Source organism: Camelus bactrianus, chromosome 2, assembly GCF_048773025.1.
Source record: "Camelus bactrianus isolate YW-2024 breed Bactrian camel chromosome 2, ASM4877302v1, whole genome shotgun sequence".
NCBI classification, from domain to species: domain Eukaryota; kingdom Metazoa; phylum Chordata; class Mammalia; order Artiodactyla; family Camelidae; genus Camelus; species Camelus bactrianus.
The window spans coordinates 35047262-35059783 of NC_133540.1; the positions used below are offsets into that span (position 1 = coordinate 35047262).

The following is a 12522-nucleotide window of genomic DNA, read 5'->3' on the forward strand; positions in this document are numbered from 1 at the left end:
CGGGCAGCCAGGGAAGCTCCACAGAGCTCTGGTTTCCGGAGTTTTATTCGGGGTCAGTCACAGAAGCACGCAGCACCAGATGACCGACCTCAGCTATTCAGACTTCAGCCTTCCCTGCCCGCAACAAAAACAGATGTCCGCCATAAATGTATCTGGTCAAACTGGAAGAGCAGAGGCCTGAGCATTCAAAAAACTCTCTTATCAGGCAGACTATTCCAAGAGCTCGGAGGTTATCTTCCAGAAGCTGCCCTAGGGCCAATTCTAAAGGTAGGCCTTTCTTTGGAATGCGAAGCGTTTGAGTCATTCAGGCCTGCTGGGTTAACCCTTGCCTACCCAGTGGTTGTGAGGAGTAAATATGTTAATCCTTGCAAGTTAGAAGAGTGCCCGGCTCAGGTAAGCAAATAAATAAGGGTCAGCTCCAGTTCCTTCTAGTGGCCTCTGTGAACAAAGCAGCTCGATTTGGAATACCAACCAGAAACGGCTATATTCCGTGGATCTTGTGATCATGTAAGTCCTCAAGTTTGGAGTAAAGGGCATTACAAGCAAATTAAGTATTTTCACCTGGAGTGTTTTCAGAAGAGGAGTTCCCAGTGAAAACACCAAATCCTAACATTTTGTCTTTTATTCTTTACAGAGCTCTGAAGTCTGCAAGGCAGTAATCAAAGACCTGAGCTGTTTGAGGAAGACAACAAAAAAGCAGGTACAAGGCTGATTCTCAGAAAATAACCCTCACTGTTCATTTAGACTGATGATTACTTCAAACTTACAGCCTCTATTGTTAGAAAAATATTTTACAAAAATTCCACTTCGGTGTCTTAGAATGTATGTGACTGCATGGCTGACTGTATCTTAAAGAGGAACTGTTTTCTAAGTGCACATTAAATTAATTTTGAGAGCTTCAATTAGGCCAGGTCTAGGCAGAAATGTAGAGTAATGAACAAATAATTATTACTCATTATTAAATCAACACATATTCATGAAAAGCCTGATATATGGCAAACACTCATCTTTGAGGTACTGAGTGATTTTAGAGACTTGAACAAAACAGACATGATTCATTCCTGCCCTCATGGTGCTTGCAGTCCAGTGGAAGTGACATGAAACAGATAGACAAGGATCAATATAAGAATAAAAACTGTCATACATGCTACTGCAGAGTTCTGTGGGAGAAAATGTTGGGAGATAAGGGAGGGATCTACTGGAGACGAGATAAACAGGGGGTGCGTCTTTAGAAGGTGGTGTTTAAACTAAGAGCTGAAGTGTAAGGAAAAAAGTCCCAGGTAGATGGAACAGCAATGAATAAAGAAAGTAACTGAAGAAAAGGATATAGTGGCAAAGTCACAGAGGTGGAGAGAAGTATAAGATGAAACTGGGTTGACAATGGGATGAACGTGAATGTGGCAACCGGCTCAGTCCCACAGGGCTTTCGTTGCTCCAGTGAGGTGTCTTCAGAGCAGCTCTGCGTGGCCACATCCTCCCCTAGACATTTCTGTGCTCTGTCATTTGATTTTCTCTCCTGGCACCCTGAATATAGAAACTTTCAGATCTACCAAACCCACCCCACCCCCTACATCTCCTGCCAAAGTGTAAATGGCTTATGATAGTGCAGAGAGGTTCTCAGTGTGTCTGCATACTAGTTCCATGATACGTTCTGTATAAAATGGTTTAGGGTCAAGGAAGTTTGAAAATTTCTCAATACTATACCACTCTCAGGAGCTTTGAAGACACATTAACATTCTGTAATAAATATACATGTATGTATACACATATGTGCATATGTTTGTGTGAGTGTGCACCTTTATTTAACTTGATACTAGTTAACCAGTACTTCCAGGTTTACATTAGGAAATGTTTCAAAACTTTCTTGGAAAGAAAGTGTATTTTGTGGGGTTCCTCATACTCCTGAGGCTGACCTGCTTTTAGGTAACTTGACCTATTTTATGGCTATGCACATTTAATTATGTTAGATAATTTTCTAGAATCTAGATAATTCAGTCCAGAGAAAAAAGACATGTTTACTTTGGTGGTTTAGCTTTTTCGGGCAGAAGATTTTTCTTGACCTGAATTATGTGGTTAATTGCTTCAAATCCTGATTATACTTTACATGTAAAAATAGAGCCTTAAGTACCACTGAGGAGCACTGGAGTAAGAGCTCACTAAGTAATTTTCAATCTTACTGTTAGTAATACTTGTTCTCTTAAATCAAACAAAGGAAAACCAACTACAAAAAAAAATGTTGTCTGCGTCTTAGCTGCTCTGAATCTCATTCCTTTCCACTGAGAATACTTACTCTCCTTGGTTTGTAAAATTCTCATAATTTAGAAAGGTGGAAAGTGAGGAACGTGGCTGGGGGTGGTGCCTACTTTAGCACCCAGAGAAATGATTTGATTTTATATAAAATGTGGAAATCTTATATCTGCACCAATACAGGTTTCAAGGATTCAGAGTTAAACTAAGGTTATCCCAGAAGAGAGGTTCTCAGCATCTGTGTTGGAAAAGGAAATTGACCTTTTTAAATCAATTCAGTTATCTTTCAATTCAGTTAACTATTATTAAAATATATGGAAAAAAATTATGAACAATTCCCTACGATTTCATAACTTAGAAACAAAAAAACTTGTTTCATCCTTGGAAAGATAAAACATAGCGGTCCCTTAATTACTACTCCTGCCATTTGCTTTCTGCTAGAGATGTGTCTCAAATTTGGAATCTATTTAGAAATCTTAATTGAAAATGGTTTAAAAGAAAGGGAGAGAAAATAAAAAGAGCAATACAAAAACATAAAAGTAGGGAGAAAAATAGAAATGGAAATATTACAGCCAGATTGAATGCTCACCTATTTTAAAATGCGTTGGAGTATAAGAAACATGTTATCTGGGATAAAATTGAACTCTGTTGTTTCCTTTTTCAGGAATAATTTTCTCAACCAAATAACAAGTCTTTTTAATCTCTATAAATTGGAATTTTCAAGGACTATATTTTGCTCAGTGTAAAAATAGTGATTTTAAAGTTTGGAGACCGGATTGTCCCTTGTCTGACCCTAGGCAAATTCTCAATCTCAGTTTACCCATCTCTAAAATGAAATTTTTAAAATCCCATTTTGAAATGTGGTTTCTTTCTTGTCTCTTGACTTATACACTGACTAGATTATTAAGTTCTAGAAAGAAAAGAAAGATGAAAGTAAAAAAGAAAGAAAGCTAAATTTGAGAATGTATATCATAATATTTAGTATAGAATATGGCCAATACCAGACATTCAGATAGTGCTTATTGCTTCTGTGCTTTGGAGGCTGACTTCAAGGCAGATTCACTAATCCTTTTACTCTGTTTTTTTTTTTTTTTCTTGTAGGTATTTTAGATTCTGCTGTCCAGATTGTAAATCCCATGTAAAGGCATAGTGACATGTTATTTCTGAATTACTCACAGTACTTTGCATGCTGTTAGGCAAGGTAGTTGCTCAATTAAGATTTGTTTAATGGAGTGAAGCTGTAAACTAATGCGGGGCCAGGAAGCAGATAATCCAGATTGCCCCAGCCCCTGGTTTACGAAAACACCACATCTAATGTCGGAAGCAGGAGTGGTTATGCCCCGCTGTGAATGATTTCATTCAGTGATAGGGCACCCACTTCCTGCTGCTTCTCCATGCACTCTGCTCCCATCAGATTAGTTAATTTCCTGTTATTTATGCGTATTCTACATTTGTGGCTTTAGGTCTTCGCTTGCACTGCCGTCATTTTCAATATTTTCTTCCTTGTTTTCTTTCATTCTTCCTCCCTTCTTCCCCCTTTTTTCTCATCCCCCTTCCTTTTATCTATACCTGACTTTTTATAGTTTTTTTTATTTCTACTTTTTTCAGGGGGAGTAATATGGCTTATTTATTCATCTATTTATATATTTTTGGAGGTACTGGGGATTGCTAAGCATGCACTTTTACTGCTGAGCTATACCCTCCCCCAACACCTACCTTTTTGATGTACAGATCTCTTAAAGTCTGACCAAATATCATCTCCTCCATGAAGCAGTCACAGGTATCTCCTGAGATAATTATCTTACCCACCTTGATTTTTGTTTTGTTTTGTGTTCAAGCACTATTTCTTGTTCCCCATCTGTAGAGAGCGACCCTGACACAGAGCCAGTGAGAGCCCAGCCATGTAGTATGTTAATGGTTCTTTCCTTCCATGCTCCACTCCATTTTGTTACCTTTTACCAAAAAAGTCACCAAGGGAGTGGACCTCTGGCAGTGTTTGCTGCTTGCTTGCACCCCGGTGCCTGGGTGACTGGCGATTGGCGTACAGGCCGTGAGCACTGGGCTGCAGTCACATCAGCTGTCTGAGTCCGGTTGACTTTGTGGATGTGTCCTTAGTTTTGGCTGCTGTGTCCCTTGGAACCAGGAGCCTGGCTCTGCACCCAGCAGTCTAGGTGCCCTGATTCCCAGGACACCTGACTGCATATCTTTCCCTGTGGCCTTACCTTCTTTTGGGTATCCCTTCCAGCTGTATGACTTGGATACACATGTGATGCTGAGAACGGCCACTCCACAGGAGCCCTTTCTACTGCTTCCCTGTCCCTCACCCCAAACTCAACGGTGCCCCCATTTATTGAGGCCCATTCAGAGCAAACTTAAGTTTATCGGTTAAGTCTTGATCATTTGGACTTTTGCCTCCTATAAATCAACATTTGTTTCCCAGTTTATTCATCTTATTCCTTTGTGGAATGGATTTCTTTCTGCTTCCTTTTGTGTCTCTGCAGGCCTCTTGATTGAATGGCTATCAGCAAAGCATTCCCACTGTCCCTCTCTTAGGCCGTCTTCCCCTTGTCTACCCATGCTAATGATAGTAAATATTATTAAAATTAATCGTGCTAGTAATATTTTTTGACCACTAGCTGTATTTTCTAATATCTTTCTTGTTTTGTGTTCACTGTTTTAAAATCTACGCACAGTAAAATTCATACTTTTTGGTGTTCAGTTTTAGAAGTTTTGATAAATGTTAGCATTCATACTCACTACCGTAATCATGATACAGAACACTTACATCAACCCCCAATTTTCTGTCTTTTACCTCTTTATGATCAACCTCTCCCGCCTCTACCCACTAGAAACCACTGATCTGTTTTCTGTTTCGATAATTTGCCTTTTCCAGAATGCCATGTACATTGAATCATGTAGTATGCAGCACTTTGAATCCAGCTCCTTTCACTTACAGTAATGTGCTTGAGTCATTAATTTTTGGGGGTATCAGTGCCTTTTTCCTTTTTATTGTTGAGTAATATTCCCTTTTATGAATTTGCTTTGGTGTGATTATCCATTCATCTTTGAATGAACTTGGAGTGACTTTGAATTTTTAGTTTAAAAAAAACAGGTTTTTGTGTGATCATAAGTTTTATTTCTCTTGAGTGTATATCCAGGAGTGAGATTGCTGGCTCCTATGGTAGGTTATGCTTGACTATGTAAGAATCTGTCATACTTTTTTCCAAAGTGACTATACTGTTTTGCCTTTCTACCAGCAATGTACAAGAATTCCAGTTGGTCCACATCCTTGTCAGAGATTTTGACAATTTTTAAAATATTTAATTATACCCATTCTAATAAGTACATAGTAGTAGCTCATTACAGTTTTAATTTGTATTTTCTTAATGATCTAGATCAATTTAAAAAAAACTGACATCTTAACAATAATGACTCTTTTAATCCATTGACATTTTATATATCTTTATTTGATTTTATCTCATTTCTTTTATCAATGTTTTGTAGATGATAGCTTATAGATTCTGTACATATTTTGTTTATTTCTAATTTTTTTGGTACTATAATAAATGATAGTTTTTAAAACTTTATTTTTCCATTTTTCATTGCTAGTTTATAGATAGTTGATTTTTATATGTTGACCTTCTAGCGCACAACTTTGATAAACTTATTATTTCTAGCTTTTTGGTAGGTATTTTTGGCTATTTTCTACATAGACAATAGTTCTGTCTGCAAATAGAGATAACATCAGTTGTTCCTTTCCAATCTGTATGTGTTTTATTTTTTTCCTTGCCTATTGCATTGGTTATGACCTCCAGTATGATACTGAAGAGGAAAGTAGAGAGTGAAAATTCTTACCTAATTCCTGACCTTAGCAGGAAAGTACTGAATCTTTTATTATCCAGTTATATGATAGCTGTAGCATTTTTGTAGATGTCCATTATCAAGTTAAAGTATTTCCCTTCTATTCCTAAATTGCTGAGAGTTTTTTTTTTAATGGATGTTGAATTTTGTTCCATTACTTTTTCTGCATCTTTGATATGACCATGGTTTTCATTTTTAGTCTGTTGATATAGTGAATTACACTGATAGATTTTTGAATGTTGAGCTAGTTTTTCATTCCACATTAAACCCCTCTGCATGCTAGTTTATTCTAGGATAAACCCCTTTTATATACTGTTGAATTAGATTTGCTATAGCTAAGATTTGATTGATAATTATTTTGTGAGTCTAAATTCATGAGAGATATTAGTGTGTATTTTTCTTTTTTTATAGCTTCTTTGATTTTATATTACAATAATGCTGGAATTCAGACGTGCATACTAGACTAACACAGAGTTAAATTATGGAAGACCCCAGAACAACAGCAAAAAATAGCCAAAGACACATTTGTTAACTTGCCAGATAGAGGAACAACAACTGGTGAAGAAATTCTCTCCCACTGAAGGGAAAGAAGCCAGAGGGTGTTAAGTGCTAAAATGTTACCGGGAGAGAGATGGAGGGGGCGTGGGGAGCGGGGAGGTAGACACAGGAGGGAGACAAAGGTACAGAAGTGGATGTTGTGTTGGTTATGCTACTTAAGTACTGAAAACTAGTCCTTTGGCAAGGATAAATTATGAAAGGTAGTTTTTCCATTTACAACAATGCATTCCATATAGTAGATGCACAATAAGTCTATGCCCCATGAACGAATGTTTATGGTACTTCCTTTCCTTACTTTTCCTTACCTGTGGGATCAAAACAATCCTAAACGTTGGTGAGCTTCAGCCTGAGATTGAGAAGATGGGAAAGGAAAAAAAGAAAGTCTATGCGTGTTTTATTCTGTATTCAGTGATTTATTCACAAATTAATGACATACTTTTCACATAAAATCTGACCTTGAATACCACACTCCCTCTGTGGTAATGCTTTATATACTCCAGCTGATCGTAAAAGATTAGCCCATGTTACAGATGGAATTCATTAAATTAATGGATGATTTTCTTTAGTTGCATAAGATGAACCATAGAAACTCTAGATGAATTTGCAGGTGGAACAATGGCTTGGAACTTCACTGCTCAGCCTTATTCTTTTTGTAGATATTCTTTCCAGTTCACGTTTAGCAACTGAATTTTCTTTTTCTTTTCTTTTTTTAAAGTACCTGTTGTTTGCTCTTATTGTAGTGCAGTTTTACTGAGTAAGTATTTTAAGGTAGAATGTATGCTTGTGTACATAGTTGAGTGGAAAAAAACTCCTTGTAATAAAAGAATGAAGACTCCTCATCTGTATGCAGTGAGCAGTATGAATGAGAAGACTCAGACATGTCATATTACATTTTTTGTAGATAACCTCAGGCACTCTGTGAACTTCTCTGGAGAGTTAAAGTGAAGTTATAATAATCACAAATACACATTTATTCTTGCCTGTCGTAATAAAAAGCAGAAGATAAAATTTTAATTACATTTACTATCTGCCTTACTTTGAAAATTCAAATTTCAAAAGAAAATGAGCAATTAATCATCAGAAACTCTAGATAATTTAGTCATTACTAATTGGAAGCTGAAACATACCATCATCCAGAATCCAGTCCGTTCTGTGAATGAATAACTTCTGACGTCTGTGTTAGAAATGGCCTGCAGGGATGACCGAAGCTTCAGTTTTAGTTTTGCTTGGGCACATGGTGTTTAGCTGGCCTCGGGCGGACGTGTATGATGGTGTTCAGAAGGATTTCGCCACATTTGATGTTGCTGAGGCAGCACCTCCTTAGAGTCCTCTTTAGTATGTGTGAAAGAAAGAATCGCCCTCCAGCCAAGTTAAAATGGTTTCCTACATCTCTGCTTCTTGAGATGGGTTTAAGATGGGCGGTTAGGAGCCGTTACGTTTGGAAGATGCAGCTGTGGATCAGAGTATCAGGAAAAAAGCCCTGTCATCTTAAGTGTGGGCCATAGACTCTTGTCCTTTGTTTATGTGTTTAATGTGTTTAATGACACAGAAGGCCATTAAAAAAAAAAAAATACTGAGGCATCTCGTGAATTGCTATATAACCCTTGTACTATTTTTTAAACCTCTGCTGTAGGAGCAGTTTAAAAAAAAACAAAAACAGTGGATTTGGGGCTTGAGACCATATTTACAAGTTTTTGTTAAGTAAGTAAAATTCAATGTGTCACATGAAGTATTTATAGAAAAAAAAGTTTCCATGAAAGTTCAGTCTTTTCTGGAACATTCAGTGAAAGTTCCTACCCTTTGGATGACATGTGAGAAGCAACCAAAAGTGTCACACTGTGAAGAAAAGGGTAAAAGGGCACCTTAGAACAAAAGACCTTCTCGCTAATTCCAGAGTGGCCACTGTCCCGTGGAGCTCTCTGTCCCACCTCTGGGGCTCAATGTTCATTTCTCTTGAGTGGAATGACACCTAGTTTCCTTAAGTCTGTTCCATTCTACTTTCTGTTAGAACATTTTGTCTCCGTGTGTTAAAGAGTGATGATAGGTAGGTATAGGTAACCAGCCTCTTGCAAAGAGATGATTGAGATTAAATCAAGCATAATTTCACATGTTTACTTTGTAATTCTTCAGGACACTTTCATTTTTATGACTGACACAGAACACAGTCTAACAAGTCAGATGACCGACTAGCTACATTCCCAAATTTGGTCCAAGCACTCCCCCTTAGGACATCTGATCACTGTTGGAAACTTTAAATTCTGGACAGATCTGATGCAGTGCTGAGACGTTCTGAGTTCCCAGGATTAAGAGTGCCTTGTCACAGCGATTGGCAGAGCCACCCTCTTTTACTTTATGTATAGTGGAGACTCACAGTGTTTTTATCTTCATTTGAAAAAAAAGCAACAGACTGACCTCTGATTTACAATGAGCCAAAGGCTTGGTCCCTTTGACTGTCCTTGCTGAGCTGAGTTCTCTGTAGGGCTGCTTTCTGTTCTGTCCTTCTGAACAGCAAGATTTTGCTAGTATCAGTGATCATTCAATACTCATTGTGATTTGGGATTTTTCTTGACTGGGATTGTGATCTCTAAAAGGGAGCCACGTGACTCAAAGAAGCAGAGCAAGAAAATCTGACCCCTTGGTTAAATAATCAGAATGGCGGATCTGGAGAACTGGATGTGTTCAATCACTAAATTCTATTTTTAAACTTCAATTATTTCATATTTTTATTCTTGATTTTTTTCATGCTGTCCTGTCCACTAAAAGTATATTCACATCAGGACCAAGTGAAAGAACCAGAGATATGTATGTCTCAATCAGATAGAATGTTATAAATTGGATTATGAAAACATCATCCTGACCTGGTTTTCTCATTCCTGGGTGTTCTGGTACTTAGGCATTAAATGCTATATTGATAGGCTATAAGTTTTCCAAAGGTTTTTTATTTTTAAGAAAGAGTATAATTTAAATAAAAGACAGCATAAGTAAAATTAAAGTCTCCTAGATTTCCTCCTTCCTCTCTATTCCTCTGCCCTATTTTTTTTTCTTAAGGAGTAATAAAAGTGTGAAATTTTTTGTGTGGTAAAATGGAAAAGTAGTAGCAGGTAGAATAGGGCTCTGGAATCAGAAACTCAAGTTCACATCCTTGTTTCTCCAATTACTAATGGGGTCCTGGAATAAATCACTTTTTAACCTTCAGTTCTTCACCAGTAAAGCTGGGGTTACATCTTAAATTTGTTACAGAGGTTAATGTATTGCATATAAAGTGATGCACAAAGCATGGCACATTATGCATACTCAGAAAGGGCACATAAAAACTCAGAAAATTATAGCTGCTATTGGCTAAAGTGAATTTCAAAAAAGCAGTGGTGAAGACAGAAGTCTGTGAAGACTGTGGATGGATATTAACAGAGTCTCCATTGATTTGGTATTTACAAGGAGAGAAGGCAAGTGTAACATGCTGGTCAGTTGCATTTTGTTAAAATGGTTCTCTTGTCTCTACCCTCTCTCCTCTTTCCTGTTTCTATGTGTTACAAGCAACCACCCTGAGCCCTAAAACCCCCAGTCTCCCGACATTTCCAGTGAACCGCTAGACTCTAGATGATCCTGCTTTGCTGACGCTGACACGAGTTCTTAGTGAGAGCTGCCATCTAATTGTCGGTGCCAACTTCTAATGCTTTCCTGATTGTGGCATGCAGTGACCTGGCTCTGTTTAGCCCCAAAGATAACGTGGTCTGACCTTGCCAAGAACTGAGTGGACTGTCAAGAGTCAGGCGGCAGAGTGGGGGCTAGAGAGAGCAGAGGGAAAAGGGAGTAAGAGCTGGGGACAGAATTTAGGGTTAGTGCTGTCATTGGCCAGGGTCCATGAAAAGAGTCCAACTAATATTTGTGGGTGGGAGGGTAGGTGGATGTCAAGAGCCCCAGACAAATAACCCAGATTGTAAAACACTGGAGAGAACAGGAGGCAGCCCTGGAGGTAGGACATGAGCCAATCGCTGGAGAGACAAGCCCAGGCCAGGATCCACGACAGCTCCTGGCAAAGGTCTCAAGTGTGGCTAAATGACATGAGCCTTTAGCTCGTATTGGCTTTTTCTTCGTGGAACTTCCTATTTACCTCTCCTAATTGATGAGCCTGGAATCTGGATTGTTTTCTGTGCCTTATAGCGGTGCTCCCTAAGCCTGACTGTGGATTCACCAAGTACTACAAAGTGGATTCTAATTTAGTAGATCTGGAGTCTGGCTCAAAGTTCTGCATTTCTAACAAGCTTCCAGGTGATGTGGATACTGCTGGTCCAGGGGCCATGTTTTGAGTGGCAGAGCCTTAAGAGAACGTTGCTGTTTGGTCTTCTGTTCTCTTTCATGTCTGTGCTGCGTCTTCATGGTAAAGGTGAAGCGAGCATTGCTGGCTGGCTCAATCCTGAGCCCCTCAAAGCTGGACTTCTGATCAAACCAGAATTCTGACAACTTTCCAGTTTATTCTTCTCATTAAAAAGCAGGTTCTCACTGAATTTAATACTGGTAGCAAAACCATACATATGACCTGGAGAATTCAACTGTCTCCTGACACAATTGGTTTTCCTGGACAGAATCATTGCCCTTGAATGTTCATCTGTTGCTCTGATGGAGGTTGTCCTCTGTCTGGTCAAGGGCCTTCTGAGAAGACAGGGGGAACTTTGACCTTAAATATATGCCTAATTTTTTTTTAGGTATAATATTTGCCAATTTATGCCATTTTTTTCCAAAGGGAATTTTTTCCTGAAATCTTTTTTTTTTTTAATTCTTCTATTACTTTTGAACGATATACAGTAAGAATAAATTCCTTTTGCTGAGAATAGGGGCCTGGTTGCAAAAGTGAGAATATAATTTTTCTGCAATGATGGTGGCCTTCAAAGTACTCTGGCATTTCCCCTGAAGGGAACGGGGCAGAGAAGGCAGAGGTGAATCTCCTTCTGGATCATATTCCTGGTTTTACCTCTTCTTGGCATTGTATTGCATTCGGCTGATCCTTAGAAGTCCTGCCCATCCACATTCCCTGTTGCAAACTCCAGGTGTTCAGAAGGTTTTAAATTGACTTGGCATCATGAATCATATCTGATTTATCAGAATAAACTCTTGGCCGCAGACGTTTTGTGACACTGACATGAAGTGAGCAGTTTAGTAGCTTAGCTACTGAAAAGCTGTACTATCAACATAATGGAGACTTGCCCTTCTGTTTCTTTTTGAGATAGGTTAGAAATAATAATTCATTTAACACTTCATATCAAAGCACTGTTTGGAAACCTAAAGGAAAGTCGTAGGTCTATAGTGTCATCAGGCTTCCAACACTCCATGCTTGGACCTCAGCCTGAATGGGTCAGGAAGCATCTTTAACCAGAGGTCCACTTAGACCCCAAGAACATCCCCTTGTGCAATGCCTCTCATCCATGTCATCTGGGATTCTCCCTAAGCCACAAGTGCGTTCTGTCATATATCTTTGCACATTGTTTCGTCCCCATCTTGCCATGGGCATGGTTGGCTATGACTCTGTCTCCCCCTGCTCCTCTCACTTGAAATACTATGTAAGGTCCTTGGGGTCTTCTGTTTCTATGAAAAAATAGTTTCATGCACTTTCTACCTCTCCAGAAAATGTTTTCTTGGTTTCTTTGTCTTAATAGAAACCTGCTTTTCTGGAGTTTTCTGCTTCCCTGCCTCCTACTGTAATGTAGACTGGCCACACACACAGAGCCAGAGGCAGGGTCACTCTTTTCCTGGTGCCACAAGAGACTCCCTAAGCTGTTATGTCTGACTGTGCCACACCTCTACCCTGATTTATCACACTCATCGGCCAAACTTTTGTTCTCTTCATACTTTTCCACCAGA

General features: G+C 38.8%; 1 protein-coding gene across 9 annotated transcripts in view; it reads left to right on the plus strand.

The window, feature by feature from the left end:
• Window positions 1–12522, plus strand: part of INPP4B (inositol polyphosphate-4-phosphatase type II B) — a 687800-nt gene that overhangs the window by 309412 nt on the left and 365866 nt on the right. For all 9 annotated transcript variants that reach the window (XM_074378084.1, XM_074378080.1, XM_074378065.1 and 6 more), the window contains one exon: window positions 635–700. The gene's annotated coding sequence lies outside the window, so the exon portion shown is untranslated. The remainder of the gene's footprint in view (window positions 1–634; window positions 701–12522) is intronic.